Source organism: Bactrocera neohumeralis, chromosome 4 (genome assembly GCF_024586455.1).
Source record: "Bactrocera neohumeralis isolate Rockhampton chromosome 4, APGP_CSIRO_Bneo_wtdbg2-racon-allhic-juicebox.fasta_v2, whole genome shotgun sequence".
NCBI lineage: Eukaryota > Metazoa > Arthropoda > Insecta > Diptera > Tephritidae > Bactrocera > Bactrocera neohumeralis.
The window spans coordinates 5766286-5778987 of NC_065921.1; positions in this window are offsets into that span (position 1 = coordinate 5766286).

A 12702-nucleotide genomic window follows, 5' to 3' on the forward strand; every position below is an offset into this window, starting at 1 on the left:
AAGAGCTGACTTCGCAAATAAGTTATGGCTTATGTTTGTGTGGATGTTTTTATTGTTGTTGCCTTTGAATTTGCTTGTTGGCTTGGCACATTTGTTGGTGCTATTTCAGCGTTTTTATCGTGTTATATTCGACTTCAGTTGTTGGCTGTTGTTTTTGTTGGCTATTGCATGTTAACGGCCCATTACGGAAGCAGCAGAATGCGAGAAGGCCAAATACGGAGTATTTCATGTTTTTCATGTACTTGTACAACCCATCAATTTCAGAACTACAAACGCGTGTACTTTTTTATTCCATGCAGCGAAATGACAGACTAGACTAGTCAGGAAAAATATTAATTTATTACTGGAAATATATATACTATGAGCAAGAAATAGTAAGACTTTGTTCATAATTCGTAATTTATTCTTCAAAATCTATGTCGCCCCCCCTTAAAGCAATCCCCTTTGGCCCTAATACACTGGTGCCAACGTTTCCTCCAATGCTCGAAACAGTTGCTAAAGTCAATTTCCGGAATAGCCTTCAGGGTAGCGATTAACGTTTAATGACTTCAATTGACTCAAAAGGGTTCCCCGGAGCGGTCGTTTGAGCTTGCTGAATAGCCAGATGTCACACGGAGCTAAGTCAGGCGAATACGGTGGTTGCGGCACAATATTGGTTGAAAATTTGGCGAAAAACTCACGAAGAATCAACGCAGTATGCGACGGTGCATTATCGTGGTGGAAAGACCAAGAGTAATTGTATTGCTTGTTGACAGTTTGGCCGTTCGGAAGGGATTCGGAGGGCACCACACCTGGATAATCGAAGAAAACTGTCAACATAACCTTGATTTTTGACCTACTTTGACATGGTTTTTTCAGCTTGTCCTCACCTTTGCCACATTACCCGGCCGATTGAACGTCTGTTTCCGGGTTTTGTCAGGAAAGTAATAGGGCTGAGTCGATTTAAAAAAATGTATTGAACCAATCGTTACAATTCTTTAATTTCCAATCATTGAAGGCGTCACGGAAGGCATTCTCCAGAATAGCCTTGAGAGCCGAGGTGTATGCTGCTTGGACCCCCTTTGTCGTCTCAATATCACTTTTCAGGCATGGAAACAAAAAAGTCCAGGGGCACATCTGGGCTGTAGGGCGGCTGGGATGCCGGCCTTGGTTAGGTAGCTGTTCACAAGAAAGGCTGTGAGAGACGGGGCGTTGTCGTGGTGCAACTTCCAATCGGCTGCGATGTCTTGTCGGATCTGAATGATCCTTCATTTGAGTCTCTGGAGAACTTCCACGTAAAACGTAACGTTGACGGTTTGTCCAGGACGATCAAATTCATCGTGGACGATGCCTTTGATGTCAAAAAAGACAATGAGCATCGTTTTTACTTTAGATATGCTCATTCTTCCCTTTTTTGAGCGAGGAGGCCTGGTGCCACCGAAACACACCATTTCTTGTTAAAGCAACATCTGGGTAAGCTTGCTTGATCATACGTCTCTGTCGCAGATTTACCGAGTTTCACACAGAATTTAATCGCCTACCTCTGCTCTAACGAACGCTGCATTTTCAGCTTACACCACTCACAGAAAAACGTCGGGCTAAAATATTTGTCCTGATTCTCCAAATGCTCAGAGACAACTGACTAGCCGCTCGTTCGTTAGCTAGGAACGCCCTCTGCCGAATCCTAACAACAATCGCGGCGGAAGAAGATCAGTCCTATTACTTTCCATATAAACCCTGTAGATCCAAGATTAACCGCCAGTAGCAATATTTTTCATGAATCCTGGTAATCGGAAAGCATTGTTCCACAGACTTTAACGCGACGCTATTTTTCGAAAAAATTTTGTGATTTTTGAACAATTGTGTTTTCACTTTTTTTAGGCCCAAGTGAACTTTCAAAATGGTTTTCACTGATCCTTCCGATATTGCATCGACGTCAGTAAGACTCTGACTGTTAATCGTCGATTCTCAAGCACCAATTCATTTACTCGTATTCTACATATTAACGTGTTGAACATCCGTTGATGTTGATGGCCGTCTTGCACATAATTCGTCGTCAACGCGTTCTCGACCCTCTTTGAATAATTTGTAGCAATCAAAAACACTTGCTCGCGACAAAAAATTATCACCGAAAGCCTTTTCCAACATTCTGAACTTTTCGGCACCAAAAATGGCCTCAGCTATAAAATATACACACATACAAGTACTCAACGATTTTTTTATTTTTTATCAGATGACAATTTGGTTTGCGAAATATCTCGGCGCTTCAAAAAAACTATAAAAGATACTAGATCGCACGATTTGTTTTTACAGTTAACAACATTAAATGGAAAAAAATGGTTTCATCAGTTTTTCCTTGATATTCTCGTATCTAAATATTGAGAGATGTTTTGTGAATAATTAACAATTCACAGATTTCGAATATCTCTTATAGTTTCGTCAGAAATGTTAGAAAACTTAACAGAATCGTGCCTAGGTTTGGCAAACAAACTACTTTGAGAAAACACATTTAACGCTGACTGACCGTCATGAATAGTCAGCTCGAGACCGTATTTAAACCGTATGGGATATCTCGTAAATCTATAAGATTTCGATGAAATTCTTTATACTCCATATTTCTAGTTATGTCCACATTAGAAATATCCGAAAAAACAAAATTTTCAGACAGTGAAACTAGACGACTCCCTTAACTAGACAAAAAATACTAGTTTGTAGCCTGACTTTTATAAAATAGTTTGTAACTAGTTTGTTTAACGACAGGGCTTACGCCTTATTTTAAGCATAAATAAGTAAACATATAAATATGGAAACGCCGCACATGTGCCCCTATAGATATGTACATACATATGTATGTATGCATATGTACGTGTGTATGCCGAGTTTCTGCCATTTGTTGGCTAGTAATCACTTGCACATGCTTGCATGGTCACTCGGCCAATAAATCATAACGGAATGTGTATACAAAATATTTGAGTTAATAAACATCTCATAAAATCGCTGGCACATTGTTTTCGAAAATTATGTTGTAACATGGCGTAGTTATTACATTTGGAATCATTGGTATGCATATACCGTTAGTGTGTTTGTGATGTATTCGTATTTGCACATTCATATTTTATGGGCTTGAATATTTGCATCGCTTCACCTTTGAAATAAACTTGTATACAGTGTGGGAAATCGAAATATTTATTATTTCAGATTCAGACAGACAGAATTGGTCTTATGATGCTATTTATACACCATCTAGTATACTCTGTGTAACCTATACATACAGCAATTGGTTGACGGATATACAGATAACCATCGGATGCAACATTTTCGTCGATAAGAATGATATAATTCACAATTTTTCAAATAGCGGTGACCACAAAATTTAACTATGGAGCTCACTACATCAACATCAATAACAATTACAATAATATACCAGTTTGGAACAAAAAAACTAATTCGATTAAGAGTTCACTAACTAAACTACGAAGAGAGCTATAGAGATTTCATTGAACTATCACAAATTCTTCGCGACAGACATTACGGATTCAATTTGGCCTTCCTGCAGTCAACTTCGACTATTGGTTTCCGTTAAAATGTATGGCTATTGGCCAATTAAATTTCAACAATTGTGAACCTTACTACAGAGCCAGAACTACATATGTCTCATCCATGCTAAAGATGACAATTTACCTGCACACACCATGTTGACACCGGGAACCAACTGAAAGCCGGTCATTGAATTAATTCCAGCTGCTTAGCGTTTCGAACTTATTGCAGCGTTCTTCACCATACCATCATCTAACAAACTATTATTGGCAGGCGTACCTATACTTTCATAGAGCCAATATACTATATTTAGCGATAAGTTCCTCCAATAACACCGCTATAGCAGTAGAAGACAACCGATGCTATCCGAGGTGGATTTTAAAGCGACACTTAAAAAACAAATTAAAAAAATTCGAAGCTTAAATCGTCACTGAATTGGATTAATACCCGTGCAAATCTTAAAGAAAGTTTTCAATATTAGTTCTTGACCTTGATAGTTCACAATCAACGAATTTTCCGAGAAATTTGCGGTCATTTGACAGGACCATTTCACAAAATTAACGAGTCGCTAAACTTTACACACAAGATGCTCATGGGTAGAGGTAAGACATGTGGCGGCGCATCATCTTGTTGGAAATAGAGATCGCCCGCGTCGGTTTCACCAAATTTCAGGAAAAAAGGTCTTTTGGCCGTCGTGTTTTAACGAAATAAAGTCCGATGATGCCGCCATCCCACAATCCACACCGATTTCATACAAATCCGTAAAAAACATGGCCGCCACGAGCTGTATGCAGGCTAACAGACGAGGCAGGCCGATATAAAGACGGGCATGGCTAAATCAACGCAGTTCATCACAATGGTCACTTGTATACATATAGCACATATTTTGGACCGGACCTTATCAGTGTGGCTTTAGAGCTGAAAAATCAACAACCAAACATACATATATTCACCATGCGCCAAATCTTGGAAAAGACCCGTAAAAGGAGAATCGACGCACACCACCGCTTCGGCAATTTCAATGCGGCTTCGACAGCACGAAAAGAAACTACCTTTATGCCGCGTTATCTGAATTTGGTATTCCCGCAAAACTAATATGGCTGTGTAAACTGACGTTGAGCAATACTAAAAGCTCCGTCAAGATCGGGAAGGACCTCTCCGAGCCAAACCAATGGATACCAAATGTGGTTTCAGACAAGGCGGCTAACTATCGTGCGACTTCTTCAATCTACTCGTGGAGAAAATAATTCGAGCTGCAGAGCTAACTGGAGAAGGTACCATCTTTTCTGCTTTCTCCTGATTGGAAATGGGTCTGGTTGTAAACGAGGGCATAGTGAAATATCTCCTGTCATCAAACAAACAGTCGTCGCACTCGTAACTTGGCTCCCACGTTATTGTTGATTGTCACAACTTAAAAATCGTAGATAATTTCGTATATCTTGGAAACAGTATTGAGACCAACAACAATGTCAGCGTCGAAATCCAAGGCAGAATAACTCTTGCCTACCTTCTATCGAGTAGGCAATAGAGAAGTAAAGTCCTCTCTCGACGAACCAAAACCCACATTATTCCGATCCTGCTATATGGTGCAGAGACATGAACGATGACAAGAACTGATGAGTCGACATAACGAGTTTTCGAGAGAAAGGTTCTGCGGAAAATGTATGGTCCTTTGTGCATTGGCAACGGCGAATACCACAGTCGATGGAACGATGCGCTGCACAAGATGTACGCTCCCATTGACATTGGTAGAATAATGCCCCTTAATGACTCGGGAACATGTGGAATAAACCTAAATCCATTTTGTGAAAATTTGCCAAATGCGGCAATATTTTGGGACTGCCTCATATAAAGTTCGCTTTAAACCCTACGCCCTTTCTATTTGGAAGATAATTAAATGCAGAAACATATTTCTTGTTTTGGGCTGAAATTTACAAAATTAAAACAGCTTTACGACGTCGCTAGTCCATGGCGTGAGCTCTACAACAAAACAGCTAATAAGCACATCAAAGAAGAAGCTAAACGCCACCAATCGGCGACTGGCGTATCGAATGCTGATGGCAGACGACGCATTCAACTGAAACAAAAGCCGAAACAACAAAAACAAAACCAATAATGAAAACAATCAACAGGAACATATGTACATATATGTGCATATGTATGTAAATATATGTATGTACACACACACACATATATACATATGTATGTATTTATACTATAGCACTGCAGTAATTGCAACAGCGATAACAACAAAAGCCAAATAGCGGCAACGACCCCTCCAGGCAGGGCAAAGCCAACATAAAGTTTTTATATCTGACAGAGTTCCGCCCACAGAACGGCAACGTATAGCATACAGGAGAAGGCACAAAGAAGTGAAAAGAACAACAGAAGTGAATAGCAGCCGAAGAGCGGCAAAGCCACCTAGTGACAGTTGTTGGCTTGCATATGCGCTGCCATGCAGTGTAGCAATAACAAAAGCAATAACAAAAGCAACAACCAAAACAAAACCGTCTCTATGAAAGCTACCAATGCTAAAAGCACGCCAGCCAAAACAACAGTCACAGCATTATTAAATGCAATGAAAGCAATAAAGACCAGAGGGACAGCCGCCACGCAGCCAAAGTGCCAGCCACAGCCACAGCCGCAGTCGCAGAACCACAAGAGCCGTCACCGCCAACGCCGCATATGGAATCGAACACTACAAAGGCATTCGACGCATAGCACAGCGCAAGCCAAGCCAACCAAAATAACAACAACAACAATAACAGACAAGTATAGTTGTGCGTTTGGTTGGCTACGAAGCCAACTAAGTAAACACCAAACAAGCTGTCGCACAGTCAATTACAGACAGGGTGTAGGCATTCGACGTGCTTCATACACGAGATAGAGGGTAATACATGACAACAATGTAGGTGAGAGGTACAACAAATATTGTAAATTTCAGCCTACGACAAAACCCTATTTGTAAACCATAACTACGAAAACCGAATCTACATTCATCCGCGAAAAAATTAAAGAAATTTTTACGAAATTACGAAACTGAGTAAAATTTAAATGCTATTTTTTGGTTCTTAATGTCTTTCACTCAAAGGTTGCCGTTAGCAAGCTACCAAAAGGATAGTAGATCTACCTTTGAACATATTTTTACAGAATGTCCAATGTTCATTTTATAGGACCTCATTGAAACATTGAAACGTTGAATAGAAGCAATTCAACTCCAATTTAACCAAACAACAACTAATTTCAGTTGAAGTTTCATTGATGTTGACAACCAAAACAAAATAAAATTTTACAGATAATTAAGCGGCCGGAAATTTTTAAACGAAAAAACAAATCAAAAAGAACAACTAAAACATTTGATCATATTTAACAATTTTGCATATACATATTTGTTATAAACCTTAACTATGATGACCTTCAGTGAACTTTGCTTTTTTTTAAATTTCGTTCAAATTTTCGACGTCGACGTTTAATATTCAAAGATCTTACTGGCATCGTTGGATTAAAGGACGAATCAGTGAAAACCATTTTGAAAGATCATTTGAGCCTAAGAAAAGTGAAAGAACAGTCTTGGATCTATGCTTACGACTCGAAAACAAACGATCAATCGACCGAATATCGTGTCAAGGGTGAGCTGAAGCCGAAGAAACCAAGTCGAAGCAGGTCAAAAACCACAGTTTTCTTCGATTATCGAGGTGTGGTGCACACCGAAATCCTTCCAACCGGCCAAACTGTCAACAAGGAATACTATTTGAGTGTTATGCGACGTTTGCGTAAAACTACTTGTATTCGTAGAAGGAAGTTGGAATTATGGGCACCACTATAATGCATCGTCGCATACTGCATTGATTCTTCGTGAGTTTTTCGCCAAAATCTCAACCAATATCGTGCCGCAAGCACCGCATTCGTATTTAGCTCCGTGTGACTTCTGGCTATTCTGCAAACTCCAACGACCGCCCCGTGGAAATCATTTTGAATCAATTGAAAACATTAAACGTGAATCGCTACGCGTATTGAAGGCTAATCCGAAAATTGACTTTAACAACTGTTTCGAGGATTGGAAGAAATGTTGGAACAAGTGTAGTGGAACCAAGGCCAAAACTGATAGGCTGCGCATACGAAAAATCCTTTCGAAACTTCAACTAAAAACAGTTGGACTGGAAGCCATAATAGGGGCTAATATTTCTGTCGGTTCTATATAAAGTTTTGGGTAAAATTACGCCCATTGTAAGTCGGTACAACCGGTATGAATGTCGTATGATTAAAATATGTATAGTAATCCGCAAACACTTAAGACTTGGACAAAATCTCTTAAGAATGTACATACTATTCCCGAAAGGTTAACCCTCGAAAATGTGTAAAATTGGAAACCCTTCCTTAAAATTATTTGGGTAAAACGGGCTGTGACGCCATTTGATGAGGTGGTTTCATATGTAGAGTGCAAAGCCTTCCAGTATTAGTTATAGATAATGTAAACACTCGATTAGACAGATGTAGCACCATTCAAGAAACATAGAAAATAGTTTCCTAGTATACTTACTTTTACCAAGAATGTATGTACTTGAAAACTTTGATTCCAGAAATTTATCTTTGAAAGACTAGAGTTTAAAACTCAAGGGTTTAAAGCGGATATGTTTAATAAGAATATATTGTATTTTCAGGGCGAGGGAACTCGCTGCATTACTTCGTAGAAGAAATAATTTATATCAGCCGCTCATAGATCAATGGGATTTCTGGAACTCTTCAACGGAACTATTTCCTAGAAATATCTTTTTTGTTCGAAACATCAAAGTAAAAGGTTATACTAACATTAGTATAGAAATTTGTTCACTAACTTCCAAAGCAGCCGTAACACTACACTGCACACAGGTGGAGGAAGTTCACTTCGACTTCACTTAAGAAAAGGCAAATGTGCGCTGCGAACCGTCAGCTGAACTGGCGACAGGTAAAAAGCACCGAGATGCCTTAATGAGAGACAAGTGTATGCCGAACGACAGTTGTTGCTCAAAGTATTATGTTTTTGCTTTTGTTTTGGAGTTAAATGAATGTGCGAACGCACAAATAACAACAAAACAACACCACATATCGCATGCCAATAGGCGAACGGACAACCGAACAACCAACCAGCTCGACACAGCAAGCAGCCACCATCCAGTTGCAAAGTGCCGTCCAACGTGCACCACTTAAGCGCACATTGCCTTTGGACGGTCAGTCAAGTCGACAACCGACAGACGGCAAATATGACTGCCTCATAGCCTCGCAGTTCGGTCGAGTCTTTGCGTGCCGGCGCTGGCTTGGCCTCGCCTCACCGGGCTTGGTTGCCTGCCTGCCTGCCTGCCTGTGGCCGGGCATGAGGTCGGCTGTCGTGGCGTGGCGCCCAATGAAGCCGCAAAACTGAGCTGAACTGGGCTGAAACACGCCAACTAAGCGGCGCAAGCATCGTATGTTTCTATATATCATATGTATAAACAAATGCATATTCCAATGTACGTGTGTATGTATGCATAAATATATATTATATGAACCACGTGTGTATTTGTTCGATACAAAATGGCAAATTGCCATTGCTTCAGCTAAGGAACGCAGAATGTAAGGAAAGACTGCTGGCGCGGGTGTGACCAAAGTAGATGAGCATCGGTGTTGACGTTGCGCACGAATGAAAATAAAATCCGCAAATTTTGGTTGGGTCAGAAGCTCAAATTCTCGCTCTTGCCTTTCTTCAACCCGCCGGCCGCCAACACACATACAATGCGGTATATCTGCATGGTCAGCTGCCACCTTTCACATCAGCCAGAACACAATCAACCAGCAACTCTACACGGATGTCCAAACAACAAATCCCACTATTGTACATACTATTGGACCGTTAGTCTAACAAGGTTCTCATGCTAACGTTTGACCATTCGTGTCTAGTTGAAGAAACTAAAGCAATTTCGAGTGCACCTTGCTGAACTTTTGGCTTCACATACACCCCGCGTTGACTCCCCGAAGTCTCGTTGAGCCAATTTTGTGTTGTTTCCTCTATGCTTTTCGTATGGCCGTGTGAATTGTCAGGTGGACAGCGGAAAATCACATCAATAGAGCTGTGTGAACAAAAACTTGTCGAGATTAAATCACTAATGCGGCAAGATATTATTGTTGGTGGAAAAATGACAGCAAAACTTTTCTTGTCGTGCCAACGAAACCATTTGAAATCGGAGCACAGTTTTTGGTAGACTTTTTAGACAATAAAAACCCTGAAATGAAGATATGCAGTCATATTTGGTTCTGTTTTGTGCCAGAAGACATGAAAGAAATAAAAATCATATTTAAATGGAAGTACTATTGTCATGTAGCTTTTTGATCTATTTCAGGTACAATTATTCATGCTGTTGCATAAATTAAAGTAAAATATAGAAAACATTAGCAACCATCGTTAGGGGTGGTTTCCTGAAAAAAATTTAGGTTAATAATCATAATTGTTAAACTCGAATTATCGAATAGAAAATAAGTTTACGATTTCATCCATTAATAAACCTTTGAAATATTAAATAATCGCTGAAAGTTTGAGACGAATGTATGTAGCTCGAATTTTAACAGGCAACTTGCATTCAATACATTTGTAAACATTAACATAATTGGTTCTAACTTTTCGTATATGATTTGAAATTAGTGAACTCTGAACGCAGTCTGTATAAATACGACCTGGTCCCTCGCCTTTTGAGAAAACGATCTGACATGTTCCCTAAAGAAGTTTCTCAATTTTCGTAACCTCCGAACTAAACGATCAAAGTTCAATCTTCACATGGAAAATTTGTTTGCATTACAAGATATCGAAAAACCTCATATTAGTTATACCCATTTTACACGCAAAGAGACACTGTTATGAGTAAAACACGCTCTCTTATTTTCATTGAGATAAGTAACATATTGGCCGATATAATTGATTGTTATACAGTCCGCCGGAAGTTCAAAAATCTTTATATTAGGTATAGGGAAGAATTGACCGAATTCAAGCCTTTTTTAACACACAGGCATTCTATAATCAAGACAAGATTCTTTCTTAACTCAAATTATATATTTCAGACATTGATCGATATTTTAGGTGTATGTATGTACTAGAACCCACATATTTGGTAGCTTCAAAAGTTTTATAGTAGTTCGATTTAGACAATTAGACGTGCAAAATTTCATCTCGTAATATTAATTACTTCTAGATAAGTATACAGTGAAAGTGAAATATCCATGTGAAATTTTAAATTGTGTTATACGGTAAGAATGTTATAAGATAAGAATGCCAGTAGAATGTCATCTACTGAATGTGGTTGAAATCGGTCTAGCAAGTCCCGAGATATGTATATTATATCTCCTAAAAGTAGGCAGTACCACAACCGTTGTATATTTTTGACCTCGGCTCCTATAAAGCTCTCTCATACTTTTGCGAGGGTACAATATAATGTCTCTGGCGTCTCAAGTTATCGATTTATCGCACTCTTAGTACTTTTTAACAGAACCGTTATATAGGGAGTGAGCGGGGTTGTCATCCGATTTCATCCATTTTTACCATGAAAGTAGGGAAGCTTATAGAAATTGTTTTGAGTGAGTTTGGTTGTCTTGAATGGTTTGGGAGATATGTACATTAAAAATTTTATAGGATGGTTCCACGTCCACTTTTTTAAATGTTCAGCACACATCTGCCCCTTGCTACTACAAACCTCTGTTCCAAGTTACATTAATTAATTTTTTGCTTAGTTATGGCACTTCATGTTTTTTCGATTAATGGCACTTCAGAGGAACGTGACACAAGTTCATTACAGCTATTAAAAGTCATTCACTGAAAACTCTGTAGCCCTCAGGCAAGGCTTATAAAAAGGGTGTGAAAAATTTAGCGAAACGTTGGCATGCATGTATTTGAAATTAAATGAAATAAGATTTACTACTATGAACAGCTTTATCAGCACATATGAGTCACTATGAACTAGGAAAAATCAGGTGTACATATATATAAGTAAACTTTTGCTTTATAACTATTATGACATAATAGACATAAGTCAGGAGAGTAAAAAGAATGAATCATTTCACGTCCTTCCTGATTGTCCCGTCTTTGAACTATGGTTTTTTGTACTAGCAAGTCGATTTAAGAGAGGCCGTCTAATTTAATATGAGGTTAAATCAAATCGATTTGCTGGTACAAAAAACTATAGTTCAAAGATAGGACAGTCAGGAGAGACGTGCAGAAATGAATCATTCTTTCCATTCTTCTGACATAAAAGCTAAAGATCGAATTTTACTAAGCAGTAGTTAAAAGTTTGGAATTTGAGTTAATTTTTCTATTTTATTCACTCTTCTTTGTGCGAAGATACAGAATAAAATTTGCAAAGCGAATAGCAAGAATACACAAAAATGTACCTAGTGAAACCATTCATCCGATTTGATCCCTTTATGGAACAAGGATGCACTGTTATTAGAAAGAAGCGTTCTCTGATTTTCACTACGAAAACCCACAAATTGACCGATGTATACTCGTATATGGGTTGTCAAAAAAGTCTTGCGGTATTTTTATTGAATTTTTTTTTATTGAAATTGAAATGAATTTTTGATGACTCATGCCAGCTCTTGACCGATGCTACGGCTGCTACTATGCCGGTCTCTTTCGACCAATTCGCAATTTTCGACGACAGGCCTTCCGGAGCGTGGCGCATCTTCGACCACCTCTACACCAGAACGAAAACGTTGAAACCATCGTTGTGTGTGGAAACTGTATCGGGTGTGGAAACTGTATCGGGTCCATAAACTGCACAAATTTTATTGGCGGCTTGAGATGCAATTTTGCCTTTATATAAAAATATGCCGTATTTTTCAATTTTGTTTGTTTGCACGTTACTGAACGACTTAAAAGAAACGACAATTATATTTTGAAATGAGCTTTCGAAAATATCAGTGCGAATAAAACTACTGCTTTCAGCCCCAACAAAATACATTTTTTGACAAAATATAAAAGTAAAATTTCAAAATCTTTATACTATACGAAATTAGTAATTACAGATTTGCCCCCCGGGTAAATGATATTTTCTCTGAGTTTCAAAAAATATATATTGACATGTCAGTTGTTTGTCCTAGGAACCGATTTTAACCAAATTTAATTACTAGTTTGCCATGAAGAGCGCTCAGTTATGTCAAACAATACATAAATAAAATAATTTAATT